Below are 21,975 nucleotides of genomic sequence, written 5' to 3'. Positions count from 1 at the left end.
GGTACACCAGTTGCAAAAGGTCCAACTTGACACCAACAGACAAGTGAGCACCCTAGATGACAGAGGCAGGAGGAAGAACATAAAGATAAGGGGAGTCCCAGAAACCATCCCCTTGGAGGACCTGCCGCAATATGTGAGGAGGCTGGTGGAAAATCTCATGCCTGCAAAACGAGCTAAGTACTTTACGTTTGATGGGGTATATAGAATAGCCAAATCCCCCAGGGCCCCAACTGCAGCACCCAGGGACATAATCCTCAGATGCCAAACGGTAGCCGATAAACTAGGGCTAACAGCAGCGTTACAGGGAAAAGCCCCGTACAATTTTGAAAACGGCCACATATCCTTTTTTCAAGATTTAAGCAGGGCCACCCTGCAGTGGCGTAGGAGCATGCAACCTCTCACGAGGACATTACAGGCGGAAAACGTAACCTATAGATGGGCTACCCCAAACACCCTGTGGGTCACGAAGGACGGGCAATCCTATAAGGCCACAGCCCCGACGGATGCTCCTGCACTGCTAACTACGTTGGGCCTATCCACCAACGGAACCCGCACACTCGGAACACTAGGCTCCCGATCTGAAACATCTACGCAGGAACTGAGACGGAACACGAACCCCACCACTTGAATGGGACATTCACAGTCATATATCCCCCAAGAGGGAAAGAAGGGACACCATTCAGCTGTTGCTGGAACTAATGGCCCCTCCAAAGCCGTTATTTGTTAAAGTTGATATGTATGATTTATTTCTTATTATTTTTACTTTTTGTGGCAAACTAATAGCGAAGCAACTCACTTGCTGGTTCACCATACTCACGCAAACACACGAGAGAGGTGACGAAATCTTTAAGGCCCTAGGCCTTTGATATACACGTCAGGCATAAAACGAACCCACAGATTGCTCACACAGCAACACACCCCCCCCCCCCCCCCCCCAGGGACAAGGGGTAGACACTAGAAGGATGTCGGAGGGACACCATGTGACATTAGACCACTGTAGCACTAGACAAGCCCCACATGGTAACCAACATCCCCACGCTATCATAGCCAAGCAGCACGACTTATTACTTGCTCCACGGACACGTAGCTTACACCGCTGTAACATATTGGAGCAACACCTCCATGACATACACAACATTACTATACCTAGCGACTATAGACTAGCTTATCCGAGCTCCAAATAGAACCACACAGGACATGGCGGTACTATACAAACAACTAGGTCACCTCGTTATAACCACACAGTCCACCATCTCACAAAATGTGCAAACATATTGAATGCCATACCTGATGTATAACTGTTACACTCTGACTACAAAGCAATGGCAACTATGTATATCATGCTATGTTATACGCAAAATGCACCAAAAATAAAGAATTTAAAAAAAAAAAAAAAGAACAGTCAGTTCTTGAGCAGGAAAAATTGGCAAAAGAAAAGATTTGAATGATGTCAAGGGCCAAATAGAGATGACTAGACAACTAGGTCAGAGCATCTCCAAAGGACAAGTCTGGTGGTACAAAAGTGATACAAGAAAGGACAACCGGAGAACTGGCATTAGGGTCATTGGTGCTCGAAGCTCATTGATGCATGTGGGGACTGAGGGCAAGCCCATCTGGTCCAAACACACAAAATAGCTACTGTAGCTCAAAATGCTGACCATGATAGAACGATGTCAGAACACACAGTGCATTGCAGTTCCCATGATGACCCCTCTCCACTGCCAAAAGGGCCTTCAATGGTGAGATTCAGAACTATACCATGGAGCAATGGAAGAAGGTTGCCTGGTCTGACGAATCACGTTTTATTATTAATAAGGTGGATGGCCAGGTGGATGGCCAGGCGCATGTGCGTCATTTACATGGGGAAGAGATGGCAGCAGGATGCCCTATGGAAAGAAGGCAGGCCAGCTGAGGTAGTGTTATGCTGGGAAACCTTGGGTCTTGGCATTCATGTGGAACTTACTTTGACATGTACCACCTACCTAGAGATTGTTGCAGACCACGTGAACCCCTTCACGGCATTGGTGTTCCCTGATGACAGTTGTGTCTTTCAGCAGGATAATGCACCCTGCCACACTGCAAAAATTGTTCAGGGATGGTTTGAGGAACATAACAAAATGTTCAATTCCCCAGATCTCAATCCATTTGAGCATCGGTAGGATGTGTTGGAATAACAAATCCGATTCATAGAGGCCCAACCTTGCAGGACATGGATTTGCTACTAATGTCTTGGTGCCAGATACCACAGGACACATTCAGAGGTCTTGTTGAGTCCATGCCTGGACACATCAGAGCTGTTTTGACAGCACGAGCATGATATTAGGCAGGTGGTTTTAATGTTGTGGCTGATCAGTTTACATATATGCATACTGGGGGTATAGGGCACAAGCCTGCCCCCCCCATCTCCCTCCCGAGCCTCTCGGCCCTGTACAGCTGTTTTGACTACATACCTCACTGGTAGCGACCATACATATTAGGGGTATTTCAATCAGGTTTATCTGCTCTTTTTCGTTAGATTAGTCTATTAACCTAATTTGGACCAAATTAGGAATTCTTGTGCTTTACATATACATAATGTAAAATAAAAAATATTCATAGCTATTTACAATCACATTCATTCTTTACCACCCTTGTTTAAGATATATCCTGTAATGTTGATATAATTAAGTTTGTTGATATGCAGCCACATGCTATTGCTGTCGTTAGGACAACCAAACATACAATCAACAAAACAGATAAGCAAAACACAAAATAGCACCCACAGGAAATCTCTGTAATTGTATGTCCATTTCTTTTATAAGCTTGTTAGCAAATTTTGAATATGGTATATATCCCTCGGAACAAACAAATTAATAGACAAATCAATGCAGTAAACAGCAATAGCAAACAAAGAAATATCATTGCATAATACATTACAGAAAGTATTTTTCTGTAAAACAAAAACAAACTGGCAATATGCCGTATAATACTTGCTTGAAGATATCTGGAGTTCCGTTATATATTTAAATAAGAAACTCGGAGCTCAATGTAAAGGATATAGGACAATACAATCTTTGTCGTGGGTTTATATGGGGAACAGAATCAATGCTGGCAGTGGGACTTGCATCCAGAATGTATATGTTGATAAAAAGAAAACAACAAAATATAGTATAGACTGTTAATTAATCAAAGTAAATTTAAAAAAAAGTAAAATCTAAAAGCTCATGTGGTTCAGAGCGTGAAGGTAAACTATTCAATGTATAAAATATTAGAGTAAAAAGACACACAGTTGAAATATAAAAGAGGGATTACAATGCATGGACTCACAGACTAAATACGATAGACATGCAGAGTAACTCAGCATAAATTAAGTTCGAAATGTACGACAGGTGGGAGACTCAGCTGATGGCCTTAGAATACCAAATATTAGAGACATTGAGCATACTTGCATATGTAACCAAGTTATTGTTAAACCATACAGTACAGGGCCTGACAGATGCACTTACTCCTAGGAGGGGACATATCTAAAGTCTGTGATTTGAGCGGGAGCTGGGACAACCATAGGATCAATGATTAGAGCCACTTTAACCATCACCCCATAAACATAGTGACGTGACCCCTTACCTGTAAAGAACCCATTTGGGATGATAGGGTTTTGGTGGCAAAGGTGGAAGACAAGTCACAAGTGCCCCAACCTAAGCAATTCCAACTTTATATTGTATGTCAATCCATTAAATATCTGAGAATATATAAGACTAAATTTAAAAATGTTTCATACAGATAGGAGATCTGCAGCTATTGCAAGCCAAGATATAATTTACCCCCAAAGAAACCATGCAAAACAAGTTACAACCACGCTTATTTTACAGGAATATCTACACATTTAAATGGAGTGCTTCTTTAACTGTAGAAGTGTTAAACATTTTTGTTTTATTTATTTTTTTCAAAAAATTATTTTCCCAGAGTTACTCTAGCTAGGTGTATTGTTCTCTCTTTAGCTAAGGTCCATCATTTCCTCATAGTTAAAGCAATAGCCCACTTCCAATATGGCGTATCTCATCACTTATTATCAGGGTCAGACTGGGGAAACAAATTAAGCCCAGGCATTTAACCCCTTAAGGACACATGACATGTGTGACATGTCATGATTCCCTTTTATTCCAGAAGTTTGGTCCTTAAGGGGTTAAAGGCAGAGCAGCCCAATAAGAGGGGGTGTCATGACATCACCAATTGTGCGCAACCCCTCTCAAAGTTAGTTTGTTATTTTGATGGTCCAACCCATTTTTTATTACACTGAACATGAATGAATTTAATGACATGCTTGTGCTGTTCACTGTTGTCTCTGGTTTTCCATAAGCTGGATAAGCATAGGGCAAAAGTAGTGAAGGACTGGCAAAGGGTGTTGTGCTTGTGTGGGCCGAATGCCTGTTTATGTCTGGCCTGCACAATTGCAGTCTTTTCTCCGATACTTAGCTTTCTAGTACCTTATATTACTATAGATGTCATTAAGATCTGTCTGAGGTTTCAACCCCAATTTATTTATGCATACTGTGGTGGTGACCTTCTCACTCACCCGATGCATTTAAGATATAGTTGCCCATTATTTAGTTTTTATATAAGTCTTTTTATTAGCAGCTATGTGTCTTGCTCATTGTTGTTTCTTTATTGTTTAAAAATTGGGCTGAATTACGTAGGAGCTCAGTCACATAGGACCATCGCAGATGTTGTATTCGTGTTTTGTACATTCTACGCTCAGCTGTCCCTGAACTTACTTACTATAACTCCTTTATGCTTGTATTGTATATCTACTCTGCCTCAATAGAAAATTAAGATTGACAAAAAAAACCATATCATGAGTCCAAGAATTTCTATTGACCTGCATGCAGACGATTGTCCCATTATCCTCAGCACCTTGTCTGGATATAATAGAATTTATTCTTGATAACGCTTGATCAATGTATTGTTTTCTGGGAATGGATCAATGTTTATAATTCAGACAAAAATCCCTTTTGAAATATTTCCCTGGTAGAATTATTTCTAGTATAACGGTTGATAAAATAAAGCATGTGCATGGAAAAAGCTGTATCAATATTTCATTAGTTGGATTCAGAGAACCGCTGTGCATTTAAAAGTTGGAAAAGTGGAGCAATCAGCAATTTCACTGGTTTCTATGGTGACTGTTACACTTATAGAACTTTAACACAAAATAATTCTTTAAAAGGAAATGATGGAAATATCATATTCACAAAGTGTATAAAACAGTAGCAAGCAATGAATATAAACCAGGTTTCCTGCCTTCTAACCAGCTGCGTAAGATCAACAGGAGGCTGTGTGTTGTGTTTGTTGGTTGTCTATTGACATTAGCTGGTGGTTCCAGCACAGATCATGTTTCCAATGTCGTCAAAAACTGTGCACAAAACAGTTTATTTCCTTAAACATATTTAGCAATCCAGGACATACTTGTTTAGCAAATAAATCATTAACGTGAGCCGAGACAGCTGACATTGACATTTAAAAGACGTTTCTTGGAGCAAAATGTCATCACTGCTGTTTGAGGAAAGCAACGATACAGTGTATGGATGACCCATAAACTTTTTAAATATTGCTGCCAAAGAGGCTCATATCAAATTTCCCAGTTTAATAGGGAGATGTTTAACCCCTTAAGGACACATGACATGTGTGACATGTCATGATTCCCTTTTATTCCAGAAGTTTGGTCCTTAAGGGGTTAATGCTTCTTCCTTAATTAGCGTACAGTGTCAGTCAATCGCTGTTATAAGATTTGCAGGTTATGGTTAGGGTTGCAATTTTACGGTGGAGATGGAGGGCAGAGTACAGAATATTTGAGAGAGTACTAACCTCAACATCTGAGGAAAGGGATTTAGGGGTTAACATTTCAGATGACTTAAAGGTAGGCAGACGATGTAATAGAGCAGCATGAAATGCTAGCAGAATGCTTGGTTGTATAGGGAGAGGTATTAGCAGTAGAAAGAGGGAAGTGCTCGTGCCATTGTACAGAACACTGGTCAGACCTCACGTGGAGTATTGTACGCAGTACTGGAGACCGTATCTTCAGAAGGATATTGATACCTTTAGAGAGAGTTCAGAGAAGGGCTACTAAACTGGTTCATGGATTGCAGGATAAAACTTACCAGGAAAGGTTAAAGGATCTTAACATCAGAGGCGGCTCTCTAATTAGGCGGTTTAGGCGGCCGCCTAAGGCCTTGCGCTGTGTGGGGCCTCGCGGCCGCCTAAACCGCCATAGGGCAGACTGACATGTCGGGTCCTTCCCCTGTATGCCGCCGGGTGCGAGGCCCCTCCTGTCAGTCTGACCGGGAGAGCCAGCCTTCAGTCTGCAGCTCCGCCGGGTGTGAGCTGCAGACTGAAGTGTCTCGCGATCTCTAGCCAATCAGAGCGTTGCCGCGGGTTACCATGGCAACGCTCTGACTGAAGATCGCGAGACACTTCACCATGTGGTCTGCAGCTCTGCATCCGGCAGAGCTGCAGATCGCAGAGCCCACTGGACCACCAGGGAGTCTGACTGCCACCACTGGACCACCAGGGAGTCTGACACCACTGGACCACCAGGGAAAAAGGTACCTGCCACCCACCCTGTCACCCTGCCACCCACCCTGTCACCCCACCTGTCACCCCCCTCACCCAGTCACCCCATCTGCCACCCCACCTGTCACCCCCCTCACCCTGTCACCCCACCTGTCACCCAGTCACCCCATCTGCCACCCCACCTGTCACCCCCCTCACCCAGTCACCCCATCTGCCACCCCACCTGTCACCCCCCTCACCCTGTCACCCCACCTGTCACCCCCTCACCCAGTCACCCCATCTGCCACCCTGCCACCCCACCTGTCACCCCCCTCACCCAGTCACCCCATCTGTCACCCCCTAACCCTGCCACCCCATCTGCCACCCCCTCACCCAGTCACCCCATCTGTCACCATGCCACCCTATCTGTCACCCTATATGTCACCCCCTCACCCTGTCACCCCATCTGCCACCCCCTCACCCTGCCACCTCACCTGTCACCCCCTCTCCCTGTCACCCCATCTGCCACCCCCTCACCTGTCACCCCATCTGCCACCCCCTCACCCTGTCACCCATGTGTCACCCTGTCACCCCATCTGCCACCCCCTCACCCAGTCACCCCATCTGTCACCCTGTCACCTCACCAGTCACCCTGTCACCCCACCCTGCCACCCCCTCACCCAGTCACACCATCTGTCACCATGCCACCCCATCTGCCACCCCACCTGTCACCCCCTCACCCTGTCACCCCATTTGCCACCCTGCCACCACCCTCACCCAGTCACCCCATCTGTCACCCTGCCACCCTGCCACCCCACCTGTCACCCCCCTCACCCTGTCACCCCATCTGCCACCCCCTCACCCAGTCACCCCATCTGTAACCCAGCCACCCCACCTGTCACCCCACCTATCACCCCCTCACCCTGTCACCCCATCTGCCACCCCCTCACCCTGTCGCCCCATCTGCCACATCTCTCACCCAGTCACCCCATCTGTCACCCAGACACCCCACCTGTCACCCCCCCTCACTCAGCCACCCCACCTGTCACCCCCCTCACTCAGCCACCCCACTTGTCACTCTCCCCACCCAGCCAACCCACCTGTCACCCTCCTAAACCAGTCACACCACCTCACACTGTCACCTCCCTCCCCCTGCCACCCATCTGTCACCCCCTCACTTTGTCACCCCACTCACCCTGCCACCCCACCTGTCACCCCCTCACCATGCCACCCCCTGTCACCCCCTCTCACCATGCCAACCCCCTGTCACCTCCTCTCACCATGTCACCCCCTCTTACTCTGTCACTCACCCTGTGACCCCCCCACTGTCACCCCCCTTACGCTGTCACCTCACCCTGTCACCCCCCCTCACCCTACCACCCCACCTGTCACCCCCCCTCACCTTGTCACACCACTCACCCTGCAACCACCCCACCTGTCACCCCATCTGCCACCCCCTCACCCAGTCACCCCATCTGTAACCCTGTCACCCCCCTCACTCAGCCACCCCACCTATCACCCCCTCACCCTGTCACCCCATCTGCCACCCCCTCACCCTGTTGCCGATCTGCCACCCCCCTCACCCAGTCACCCCATCTGTCACCCAGACACCCTACCTGTCACCCCCCTCACTCAACCACCCCACCTGTCACCCCCTCACCCAACCACCCCACCTGTCACCCTCCTAAACCAGTCACACCATCTCACACTGCCACCCACCTGTCACGCCTCACTTTGTCACCCCCTCACCCTGCCCCCTCACTTTGTCACCCCCTCACCCTGCCACCCCCTGTCACCCCCTCTCACCAGGCCAACCCCCTGTCACCTCCTCTCACCATGTCACCCCCTCTTACTCTGTCACCCACCCTGTGATCCTCCCACTGTCACCCCCTTACGCTGTCACCTCACCCTGTCACCCCCCCTCACCCTACCACCCCACCTGTCACCCCCTCACCCTGCAACCACCCCACCTGTCACCCCATCTGCCACCCCCTCACCCTGTCACCCCGTCTGTAACTCTGTCACACCCCTCACTCAGCCACCCCACCTATCACCCCCTCACCCTGTCACCCCATCTGCCACCCTGCCACCCCCTCACCCTGTTGCCCCATCTGCCACCCCCCTCACCCAGTCACCCCATCTGTCACTCAGCCACCCCACCTGTCACCCCTCCTCACTTAGCCACCCCACCTGCCACTCTCCCCACCCAGCCACCCTACCTGTCACCCTCCTAACCCAGTCACACCACCTCACACTGTCACCTCCCTCCCCCTGCCACCCACCTGTCACTCCTCTCTCACCCTGCCACCCCACCTGTCACCCCCTCACTTTGTCACCCCCCTCATCCTGCCACCCCACCTGTCACCCCCTCTCACCATGTCACCCCCTCTTACTCTGTCACCCACCCTGTGACCCCCCACTGTCACCCCCCTTACGCTGTCACCTCATCCTGTCACCCTACCACCCCACCTGTCACCCCCCTCACCCTGTCACCTCCCTCACCCTATCACCCCACCTGTCACCCCTCTCACTCTGCCACCCCACCTATCACCCAGCAAACCCACCTGTCACCCCCTCTCACCCTGCCACCCTACCTGTCACCTTCCTCACCCATTCTCACCATGCCACCCCACCTCTCACCTTCCTCACCCATTCTCACCATGCCACCCCACCTGTCACCTCCCTCTCACCCCCTCTCACCTTGTAACCCCCTCACCCTGTTACCTCCCTGTCACCCCTTCTCACCCAACCTGTCACCCCCTCACCCTGTCACACCACCTCTTACTCTGTCACCCACCCTGTGACCCCCCCCACACTATATCACCCCCTTTACTCTGTCACCTCACCCTGCCACTCCCCAAACAATATGTCACCCCCTCTCAGCCTGTCACCCCACCTCACATTGTCAGCCCCTGTCATCCCCTCTCACCCTGTCACTCCACCTCACATTGTCAGCCCCTAACACTGTCACCCCACCTCACATTATGTCACCCCACCTCACATTATGTCACCCCACCTCACATTATGTCACCCCACCTCACATTATGTCACCCCACCACACACTGTCACCCCACCTCACATTCTGTCAGCCCATCACACTCTGTCACCCCCCTTTCACTCTGTCACCTCCCTCTCACACTAATGTCACCCCCCTCTTACTCTGTCACCCCCTACACAATGTCACCCTCCCTCTCACACTAGGTCTCCCACCTCTCACAGTAGGTCTCCCTCTCACACACTAGGTCTCTCACCTCTCACATTATGCCACCCCTTCACACTGTCACCCCCCCTACACAATGTCACCCTCCCTCTCACACTAGGTCTCCCCCCTCACACACTAGGTCACCCTCCTGTCACCCCCTCTTACTCTGTCACCCACCCTGTGACCCCCCCACACTGTCACCCACCCGTACTCTGTCACCTCACCCTGTCGCTCCCCACACACTGTCACCCCACCTCACACGTTCACCCCCTCACACTAAGTCACCCACCCTCTTATTCTGTCACCCACCCTCTTATTCTGTCACCCACCCTCTTATTCTGTCACCCACCCTCTTATTCTGTCACCCACCCTCTTATTCTGTCACCCACCCTCTTATTCTGTCACCCACCCTCTTACTCTGACACCCCCCTCTTACTCTGTTACCCACCTTCACTATGTCACCCTCCCTCTCACTCTGTCAACCCCTCTCACTCTGTCACACCCCTTTACTAATGTAACCCTCTCACACTGTCACCACCCCTCACACTATGTAATTTCCCCCACATACTCTGTCACCACTCTCTAGGCACACTGACACCCCTCCATACACACGGTCTCTCCCTCCGCACACACGGGCACCTCCCTTCATTCTCACTGTCAACCCTCAACACTCTGGCACCCACCTCCATACACTTTGGCACCCTCCTGCTCATTTACACTCACCCTGCCACAGTTACCCCTTTACTCACCCTGTCACCCCCTGAAGGCAATAATTATACACACTGTCATAAAATAGCTCCGCCATAAACTCAGTGCCAAAGGCCACAGGCAGTACACAAACATACACATGCTCAGAGAAACATACATACATACATATACAAGGATACTCACTGTCAGACACACATTCTCAGGCACACAAAGGTAGACAATGCAACAATGTATACATCAACTGCTATTTTTTCAATAATGGTGTTAGTGGGGGCCTCATGTATGAGTCTCGCCTAAGGCCTCGCCAAGTCTAGAGCCGCCACTGCTTAACATGTATAGCTTGGAGGAAAGACGAGACAGGGGGGATATGATGGAAACATTTAAATACATAAAGGGAATCAACACAGTAAAGGAGGAGACTATATTTAAAAGAAGAAAAACTAACACAACAAGAGGACATAGTCTTAAATTAGAGGGGCAAAGGTTTAAAAATAATATCAGGAAGTATTACCGTATATACTCGAGTATAAGCCGACCCGAATATAAGCCGAGGCCCCTAATTTTACCCCAAAAAACTGGGAAAACTTATTGACTCGAGTATAAGACTAGGGTGGAAAATGCAGCAGCTACTGGTAAATTTCTAAATAAAATTAGATCCTAAAAAAGTTATATTAACTGAATATTTATTTACAGTGTGTGTATATAATGAATGCAGTGTGTGTGTGTGTGTGTGTGTATGAATGCAGTGTGTATATGAATGCTGTGTGTGTATGCAGTGTGTGTATGTATGCAGTGTGTGTATGAATGCAGTGTGTGTATAATGAATGGAGTGCAGTGTGTATATGAGTGCAGTGTGTGTATATGAGTGCAGTGTGTGTATAATGAATGCAGTGCAGTGTGTGTATGAGTGCAGTGTGTATATAATGAATGCAGTGTGTGAGTGCAGTGTGTATATAATGAATGCAGTGTGTATGTATGAGTGCAGTGTGTATGTATGAGTGCAGTGTGTGTGTATGAGTGCAGTGTGTGTGTATGAATACAGTGTGTATGTAATGAATGGAGTGCAGTGTGTGTATATGAGTGCAGTGTGTATATATGAGTGCAGTGTGTATATAATGAATGCAGTGCAGTGTGTGTATATGAGTGCAGTGTGTGAGTGCAGTGTGTATAAAATGAATGCAGCACAGTGTGTGTATGAGTGCAGTGTGTATGTAGTGTGTGTATGAATGCAGTGTGTGTATATAATGAATGCAGTGCAGTGTGTGTATGAGAGTGTGTGTGAGTGCAGTGTGTGTGTGTGTGTGTGTGTGTGAGTGCAGTGTGTGTGTGTGTGTGTGTGTGTGTGTGTGTGTGTGCAGAGCATTGGTGGGGTGGGCATTTTATTAATTATTATTATTATAATATATTTTTTTTAATGTTGTTATTATTATTTTTATTATTATTATTTTTTTATTTTATTATTATTTTTTTTATTCGTTTTTCGTCCCCCCTCCCTGCTTGTTAGCTAGCCAGGGAGGGGGGCTCTCACTCCCTGGTGGTCCAGTGGATGGGCTGTAGGAGGGGGGCTGTCAGGAAGCTGTAACTTACCTTCACCGCAGCTCCTGTCAGCTCCCTTCTCTCTCCTCCGTCCGTGCAGCTCCCAGGTCAGCTCCCTCTGCAAAGTCTCGCGGCCGCGCGGAGCGTTGCCACGGTAACCCGTGGCAACGCTCTGACCCCGCGGCTCTCGCGAGAGTTGCAGAGGAAGCTGACCTGGGAGCTGCACGGACGGAGGAGAGAGAAGGGAGCTGACAGGAGCTGCGGTGAAGGTAAGTTACAGCTTCCTGACAGCCCCCGGTCCTTGTCTGTATTATGGCAATGAAAATTGCCATAATACAGACAACTGACTCGAGTATAAGACGAGTGAGTGTTTCTCAGCACAAAAAATGTGCTGAAAAACTCGTCTTATACTCGAGTATATACGGTACTTTACTGAGAGGGTAGTGGATGCATGGAATAGCCTTCCAGCTGAAGTGGTAGAGGTTAACACAGTAAAGGAGTTTAAGCATTAGTGGGATAGGCATAAGGCTATCCTAACTATAAGATAAGGCCAGAGACTAATGAAAGTATTTAGAAAACTGGGCAGACTAGATGGGCCGAATGGTTCTTATCTGCCGGCCCGTCACATTCTATGTTTCTATGTGTAACGCTCAATTGTTGATAAGATGGAAACAACTGCAGATTTCTGAGGTTGATAATGTTTATTACTTTAAATAAAAAAGATAATCAAATTGAACTGTCTCTTTAATTCCTGGCAGGTTATAACCAGCAGCGGTGTTTGAAGTTGTTTCAGGATAACGTAAATTTAACACAACCAGCGAGAAGTTCCAAATTAGGATGCTGATAATTAATAAGTAGGTGTTGGAAACAAGATTATGAGTTGATGTGGAGCAGATAGCGAACCACTTAGATTTAGGATGGTTATATATTAAGTTGAGCCAATCTGGTTTACTTAACTTATGAAGGAGTGATAATCCAAATTGGTGATGGAGATTCCACAGAGAATCGAGGTTGCAGCAGGCAAGAGAATATCCAAAACAGTCCGAGGTCGTAGGAGAGGAGAAGGAGGGTAAATGATTAAACAGTCCGGGTCCGATACACAGTAGAAGTAAATATTCAGTTTGAAGTTCGCGGGAGCTTTCGAGTTGATCCAGCACTGTGGTGTTGACGCGGACTCTCTATGAACCCTGGGAACGACCACGTCATAGGAGGGGGAGTGGCCGCGCTCCGAGAACCCGGAAGTCCACGGTTAGCGAATGCCGGAAGGTCTGACAGAACCCCCCTCATAAGAAGCAGCCACCGGATGCTGTCAACGAGGTCTGGATGGGTAGCGAGCATGGTACGCGTTGATAAGTCGACGAGCATGCACCGCGGAGGACGACACCCATGAGTCTTCGTCAACTCCGTAGCCCTTCCACCGGACAAGATATTGTAAGGAACCACGATGGATTCGTGAGTCGAGAATCCTCTGAACCTCGTATTCCTCTTCACCTTGTACCAGAATGGGATCAGGAGTGGTATGAACATCCCTCATGAAAGGGTCGGAGTGGTGTGGCTTAAGCAACGACACATGGAAGACTGGATGCAGTTTCATGGTAGGTGGAAGTTTCAATCTAACCACGTTTTCGTTGATGAGTGACAATATACGAAAAGGGCCAAGGAAGAGTGAACTTAGTTTCTTTGAGGGACGGTTGGTAACAATGTTTTTTGAAGAGAGCCATACTAGATCACCAACCTTGTAAGTAGGGGAAGGTCGTCTACCAGTATCGAAAAACTTTTTCTGAGCAGATGATGCATTTTTAAGGTTATCACGTAACCTGAGGAAGAGGGCAGACATGAACGAGTTATGGTTGGAGACGTATGGATTAGAAGAAGGAAGTCCTTGATCGGGGAATGAAGAAGGATGGAATCCAAAATTTGAGAAAAATTGAGTCATTTTGCTACTAGTGTGTACCGAGTTGTTGTATGAGAACTCTGCCATTGGTAACCACGTGATCCAATCATCTTGTAAATGAGAGCAATAACACCGCAAGTATTGTTCAAGACATTGGTTAACTCTCTCTGTTTGTCCGTTGGTTTGAGGATGATAGGCTGAAGATAATTTACGTTGAATGTTGAGGGAGGAACACATCTCATTCCAGAATTTGGAGGTGAACTGTGTTCCTCTGTCTGATATGATTTCTTCAGGAAGACCATGGAGTTTCACGATGTTGTTGATGAATACTTTTGCAAGTTCAGATGAAGAGGGTAATTTCTTTAAAGGAATAAAATGGGACATCTTGGTGAAACGGTCTACCACCACCAGAATGGTGGTATGATGTTGCGAAGGAGGGAGTTCTACCAAGAAATCCATTGAGATGGACTGCCAAGGTCTTTCTGGAACAGGTAGGCTCAGTAATTGACCGAATGGTGGATGATGGTCAGATTTTGATCTCAGACAGGTTGGGCAGTTTTTGACATAAGATTCTATGGTTCTGTCCTGGCGAGGCCACCAGTAATATCTTTTAGACAGCTCCAGTGTTTTTCTTGTACCAGGATGACCAGCCAGAGGGGAATCATGAATCAAGGAGAGTATTTTATTCCTAAGCAAGGGAGGAATGTATAACCTGTCTTTGAAGTAGTACAACCCGTCCTTTTTTGATAGATTGTCTTGTTTGGGAAGTTCAAGATCTTCTTCTTTAAGATGTTTAATATCATCAGTTAATGACGAAATAATACCTATGATTTTAGGAGGTTGAGTTTCGTTTACAGGAAGATCTTGGTGAATTCTGGACAGCGCATCTGCCTTTTTATTTCTGGATCCAGGTCTGTAGATGATTTGAAAATTGAAACGGGAAAAGAAAAGATTCCAGCGTACTTGTCTGGCAGAGAGTGTTTTGTTGGAATGAAGATATTCAAGGTTCCTGTGGTCGGTATAAACAATTACAGGAGTGCGTGTGTCTTCAAGTATGTGACGCCAGTTTTCGAATGCAGCTTTAATACTTAATAATTCTTTTTCTCCTACAGGATAATTTCGTTCAGCAGGAGACAAAGATCGTGAAAAAAAAGCTACTGGATGGAGAGGATCTTGAGGCGTTTGGTGTTGAGAGAGGACAGCCCCGATAGCTGTATCAGAAGCATCCGTTTCCATGACGTAGAGAAAAGCAGGATTAGGTAGTTGAAGAATGGGAGCACTTGTGAATCTCCGTTTTAATTCATCAAAGGCTGCTTGAGCCTCTTCGTTCCAAGCAAAGGACCGTTTACTGCTATTGAGCAGGTTGAGGGGATGAGCAACCTTAGAGTAATTTTTAATGAACTTCCTATAGAAGTTGGCAAATCCCAAAAAACGTTGTAAGTCTTTAGTATTAGTAGGAGTAGACCAGTTGACAATGCAATCTATTTTGGAGGTATCCATACTTATTGAATGAGGGGAGATAACATATCCCAAAAAAGTGATTTCATTGACTTCAAATATACATTTTTCTGGTTTTGCGTATAATTTGTGTGTTCTTAATCTGGATAATACCCATCTCACGTGTTTTCTGTGTTCTTCAAGGTTGTTGGAGTAGATGAGAATATCATCTAAGTAAATGATGACACAAACGTCTAGGAGATCTCGGAAGATATCGTTGATGAAATGCTGAAAGGTTGCAGGGGCGTTACATAGCCCGAAGGGCATGACAAGATATTCGTAAAGACCATATCGGGTTCTGAACGCCGTTTTCCATTCATCATTGGCCTTGATTCTAACAAGGTTATATGCCCCACGAAGGTCAAGTTTAGTGTAGATGGTAGCTGTTCTTAATCTTTCAATCAACTCATTGATCAGGGGAAGAGGGTAACGATTCTTAATAGTTATTTTATTTAAAGACCTGTAATCGATGATGGGGCGTATAGTCTGGTCCTTGTTTCTCACAAAAAACATGCTGGAAGCGGCTGGTGAACAGGAAGGTCTAATGAACCCCTTCCGGAGGTTTTCATCTAGGTATTCCTTGAGGGTTTTTAGCTCTGATTCAGAGAGGGGATAAATATGTCCAAAAGGGATAGGAGCACCAGGAACAAGGTCAATCGGACAATCATAGGGTCGATGAGGAGGAAGTGTCTCTGCTTCCTTTTTACTGAACACATCAGCGAACTCCGAATAGCTGGAAGGTATAGTGGATTCCCTAGTAACATGCAAAATGGGGATGTGTTGTAGACATGTTTTCTGGCAATATGCAGAGTTAAACGTGAGAGAGAAAGGAGCCCAGGTAATAAGTGGGTTGTGAGTCCGTAACCAGTCTATCCCTAATATTATAGGATAAAGAGGAGAATTTATGACATCAAAAACAAGAAATTCAGAATGGACATAATTAGTAGTAGTCCTTAAAGGGACAGTTTCAAGGCGAATGGGCCCCGAGGAGATTAAGGAGCCATCAATAACTCTGACAGAGACGGAATTACGTTTTTGAACACAAGGAATTTTATTTTTTGTAACAAAGGATGAGTCCAGGAACACCCCATTAGCACCGGAATCAATAATGGCCTTAGTCGTAATTCTTTCTTTGTCCCACTGTAATATGAGAGAGACAGAGGAGAAATGAGGGGTTGGTTTAGAAGGAAGTACACTCATTATAGTCGTGGTAGAACCATGCTTGCCGCCTCTTGGACGTTTCAATAGGGGACAGTCTGGGACCACATGTTCTTGCGAAGCACAGTACATGCAGAGGTTCAGTTGTCTTCTTCTGGTTCTCTCTTCTGGAGTAAGAGGACTTCTCACAACCCCTATTTCCATAGGTTCAGCGGGAGTTATAGGTTTCTCCGGTGCCTTTGAAGAGGTGAAGGGTTTTTTCCATAGAGAGCTAGTGAGTGATTTCTCAGCTTTTCTTTCCCTAAGTCTTCTGTCGATACTGATTGACAGTTGAATAAGTGTATTTAGTGTAGTAGGTAGTTCAGTTCTGGAGAGCTCATCTTTGACAGCTTCAGATAACCCAATACGGAACTGGTTACGTAGAGTTATGTCATTCCACTGAGTTTCAGGTGCCCATCGTTTGAATTCAGCAATGTAATCTTCAACAGGCCGGTTTCTTTGCTGCAGTGTTCTAATGGTTAAATCGGCAGTCGCTTGTTTGTTTGGGTCTTCGTAAAGGAGAGACATGGCTTCAAAGAATTCATCCAGAGAATCCAATATGGGATCATCATTCTCAAGAAAGGAATGAGCCCAGGCCATGGGTTCACCTCTCAAAAATGAAATAACAGAACAAACTTTAGATCTTTCTGTGGGATATGATCGGGGTTTTAATGCAATCAACAACTTGCAGGAATTGATGAACTCTCGGTATTGGGACCTGTCTCCAGAGAATTTTTCGGGGTTGGAGACAGCAGGGTCACTAGCCGAGTGTGTAACTGTGTGAGGAGTATGGGTTTGCAAGTCCCTTACATAAGTAAGGATTCTTTCATTGGTGATCTGTAGATCTTGCATGCCTTGAGTGAGAGTATCCACCCTTTGGTTTAATCTGGTGATTTCAGAAGTGAGATCTGCTGTATCCATTAATTAGGCTGGATCAATCTGTATCGCTCAATTGTTGATAAGATGGAAACAACTGCAGATTTCTGAGGTTGATAATGTTTATTACTTTAAATAAAAAAGATAATCAAATTGAACTGTCTCTTTAATTCCTGGCAGGTTATAACCAGCAGCGGTGTTTGAAGTTGTTTCAGGATAACGTAAATTTAACACAACCAGCGAGAAGTTCCAAATTAGGATGCTGATAATTAATAAGTAGGTGTTGGAAACAAGATTATGAGTTGATGTGGAGCAGATAGCGAACCACTTAGATTTAGGATGGTTATATATTAAGTTGAGCCAATCTGGTTTACTTAACTTATGAAGGAGTGATAATCCAAATTGGTGATGGAGATTCCACAGAGAATCGAGGTTGCAGCAGGCAAGAGAATATCCAAAACAGTCCGAGGTCGTAGGAGAGGAGAAGGAGGGTAAATGATTAAACAGTCCGGGTCCGATACACAGTAGAAGTAAATATTCAGTTTGAAGTTCGCGGGAGCTTTCGAGTTGATCCAGCACTGTGGTGTTGACGCGGACTCTCTATGAACCCTGGGAACGACCACGTCATAGGAGGGGGAGTGGCCGCGCTCCGAGAACCCGGAAGTCCACGGTTAGCGAATGCCGGAAGGTCTGACACTATGTTTCTAGAAGGGATTTAGGATTGCTAGGAGCTCTGAAATGTAACGCCCACGAAAGAAGTAATAAGTGCCTCATAATCTTCAGCCCCTTCCCACCCCCAACCAGCATATTGGCTGAAACATAAAACAAATTGAAACAAACTGATTGTTTATCAAACACAGCAAAAGAGGAAGCCACCCAGAGCTAAATTACCTATTAGGTGTCCAGTGGGCCCCTGTCTGGGCCTAGAATTCTGGCTCTGAGCGGGTCCTCCTTGAGCAGGCAGGGAGATCGAAAACCTTCCCTGCATGGCTGCATGTCCCAGGTTAAGTTTTTTTTACCTGAGGACAGGGCCGATGCTGAGAGCAAGTTTGTTGCATGTCTATTGGGTGCAGTAATTGCGGTACCGGATTCAGTAATGAGTCAGAGCATAGTGGAGCCAGATTATGGTTGCCTAGGCCCTAGGGCCCTAGGCATGGTGCCTCATTGGGCCCCTTCCTCCTAGAGCCCCAGGCTCTATTTCTGGGATTCAAAAAACTATTGAAGCCCCTGCCAAAGGACACATATTGACTAAGTCTCTCACCATTCATTGTATCTCTCAATCATTGTATCTCCCTATGTTACCCCATGAAGTGTGAAGTATGTGCTGACTGTATGTAGTATGTGTGTGCATATTGTGTACTGGCTGATTGTAGTAAGTGTGCATATGTTGTGTGCTGGGTGGGTGTAGTAACTGTGTATGTGTTGAGTGCTGCCTGTGTGTAATGTGTGTAGATAAGTAAATAAAAGCCACAACATGACCAGTTTTTGCACAGTGTGGCTTGTGATGTCTGCTGATACAGAGGGGGTAATGGAGTGATGTGTGTACCACGTATGCATGTTGCACTAAGGCTTAAAATCAAAAAAGAAGAAAGTTCTAGGTGCCATAAACTTTACAATTCTGTTAAGGTGCTTAGAGTGACCATTTATACTGACAGCTCCCATGCAAAGCATTATGCATATATCTGAAATATTGCTATAGGTATCTTTTAGCCCTGGTCATGAGAACCAGCTATTAGCTGACCTTTGGCTATCACAACATTGTACTGTTATTACGGGTTATTAAAGGTTCCACTAATTTACCAAGTTCACTGATTTACAAACACCAGAATGACACATTGACGTGTTTGTTCAATCTAATGATCTGGGTGCCGAGAAAAGAGATTTTACATAACAATTTTGATGTGACAGAAGCCGGTTAATGATATTCATAGCGGTGACATCTGCTTTAGAGGCTCATGCTACGACAGCATAGCCCAGATATATATTTGTGAAAATTAGAAAATAAAATGAATTTGAATAAATATGATGGAAAGAATAAAAAATCCTTATTACTTTGATTCATCGTGCTACATTTAAATTCTCGTACATTTCAGATTAAAAAGAAAATAACGCTAGCGATGTCAATGGCACATTTTACAATCAGTGACTTGAATGTATGATGTATAGAAGTATTTGTTTTTTATTGTTTTTTTTTTTTAATATATAATTGCTTTCAATAAAAAATATTATTGACTCGAATGTTCAATAATTAACGTAAAAATACAATGTAAAGTAATATAGAACAAACCGGAATGTTATGAAATATCAATGACAGCAGAATCAATAACGACAGCACATCAGGAGTGTTGTCACAGAGAATGTGTACATTGTAGAAAATAATGTATCTAATAATAGTAAAAATGCCACCTATGGGACATAGGGCCTTCTGTCAAACAAACCCTGGAGGGAGCATCGAGTCTGACATTCCATAAAATATTGTGGCAAATTAGGACCTAAAGCAAGAAGGGGGGTTTCAATAAAAAGCCGTGAACTAGAGTGGTATACATAACCCGTAAGTAGGATTATTTCCTCTATCTATACGACTGTAGTTTATGTACCATACCAATGGAATTTTTTCCTGTGTTTTCTTACATGATGTCTCCATAACTTTGGAATCAAGCTGGGAATACCTTCCACATATATCCATAGACGGGGATTATTCCGTCCAGGCCTGCTTAACAGAGCTAGTACAGCTCTAAAACGTGTGAGTTTGCACTGGACCTATACATATTCCTCTTTACTTATCTACTGTACTGCACCATAATTTGTCTTATTTTGTATCCATAGATTTATATATTATTATTATTATGATATTTATAGAGCGACGTCAAATTCCGCAGCGCTGTACAATGGGTGGACGAACAGACATGTAGTTGTAACCAGACAAGTTGGACACACAGGAACAGAGGGGTTGAGGGCCCTGCTGAATGAGCTTACATGCTAGAGGGAGTGGGGTAATAATATACTAGGAATCTGGTATCGTATCTATATTCCATTTTTTTTCCTGTTGCGCTGATCACCTATTTTTATCTGGAGATATTTTCAGCTTATGTGTGCGGTGTGTGCATGCCACACTCAACTAGGATGAATTAAAAAAAAAAAAAAAAGATAGCTGGCACACTGAGCAATTGGGGTACTCAGCCTAGCTCTTATAACACTGAAATGAGTTGTGAATAGGTTGACAGCAGCCGAAATATAGCTGCTATCAGCATACTGAACAGCTCCACTCGAACTGTGACTTTAGGGTAAACTACACTTCCCATAAACCTCTGCTGGACAGTGATTAATGGAATAAGAAATCATTCAGGGGTTGCTACTCCTCATCAAAATAAGTGTGTGTGCAAGTGTAGCAACTGGAAGAAATTTAAAGGGACCCTCCAGACCCCAAAGCACTTTAGCTTGCTGAAAAGATTTGTGTGTGAATAGTGTGTGGTCTTTTTTTCAATTTGCAACACATTCTATTACTTCCTGGTTTGGTTAGCTCAGTGGAGTTAAACTCAAAAGGCAGCAATTTCTCAGAACACCTGCGTGCAAAGACTTCTCATTGAGCTGCATTTGGAAGTCTGTGATTGGACAGCCACAGAAAGTCTGGGTGGGGCTAGAAGAGGAGTGTTTGCAAAGGCAGCAGACAAGAGATCTGCAGGTTTTGCAAGCTTTTTTTTTTTTTAGATATACCCTCAATGAAAATATGCATAATAAAATTAATGCAAGTTTTTTGGTGGGTATATCTGCTAAATGGTAATGTTTATTTATTTTGTATTTAGGCATTGGACTGTCCCTTTAGTGGTGAGTTTCTGGTGTAGTTATTTACTTAATTTATGTATGCATTTGCTATATAATAAAAACCAAAGGAAAAAAGTTACCTGCACTCTTCCCAAATCCCTATGTATATTTACACAAACTGAGGTTATTTAGTTACTCCAGTGGCCATTAGAGGGATGCCCACCTGCCACGTCAAGGCAAACCGCTCAGGTGGGTCCTACACTAACCATTCACCTTGCTTCCTTGAGCTTCTGGCAAAGATATCTCTAATGAGACAGAGAGGCTGCCCAAGAGTGGTGGGAGTTTGAGCACAGGACTTTTCTTTGTATATTTGTATTCACTTTGTATCACACAGCCCTTACCCCAGTGCTATATGTGGTTTCATTAAATGTTTGTACACAGAACACATGTGTGATTTCCAGGGAATGAATGACTTTGTATATTTAATCAAACTGGTATATGGGTTATAGATTTTACAATACCAATAAGGTACTGGAGGAGACTAAGATACTGTTGGTGATTTGGATGATTTAATTTTGGCTCTTTGATGCTGCCAATGACTTGTTTAATGTGGATGAAAGAAAGCCACAATGGTAATAACATAGAAAAATCAAAGCGATGTTCTGGCCAATAACCATAGGAAGCTAATACAAGGGAGTACTATACATGTGAGTTCTAATACTTGTAAAATAACAAAAGTATAAGCGGCACAATGTATTTGCAAAGTAACAAATAGATATTC

The sequence above is a fragment of the Pelobates fuscus genome, chromosome 6 (assembly GCF_036172605.1).
Source record: "Pelobates fuscus isolate aPelFus1 chromosome 6, aPelFus1.pri, whole genome shotgun sequence".
Classification (NCBI taxonomy): Eukaryota; Metazoa; Chordata; class Amphibia; order Anura; family Pelobatidae; genus Pelobates; species Pelobates fuscus.
This window is presented reverse-complemented; position numbering follows the sequence as displayed.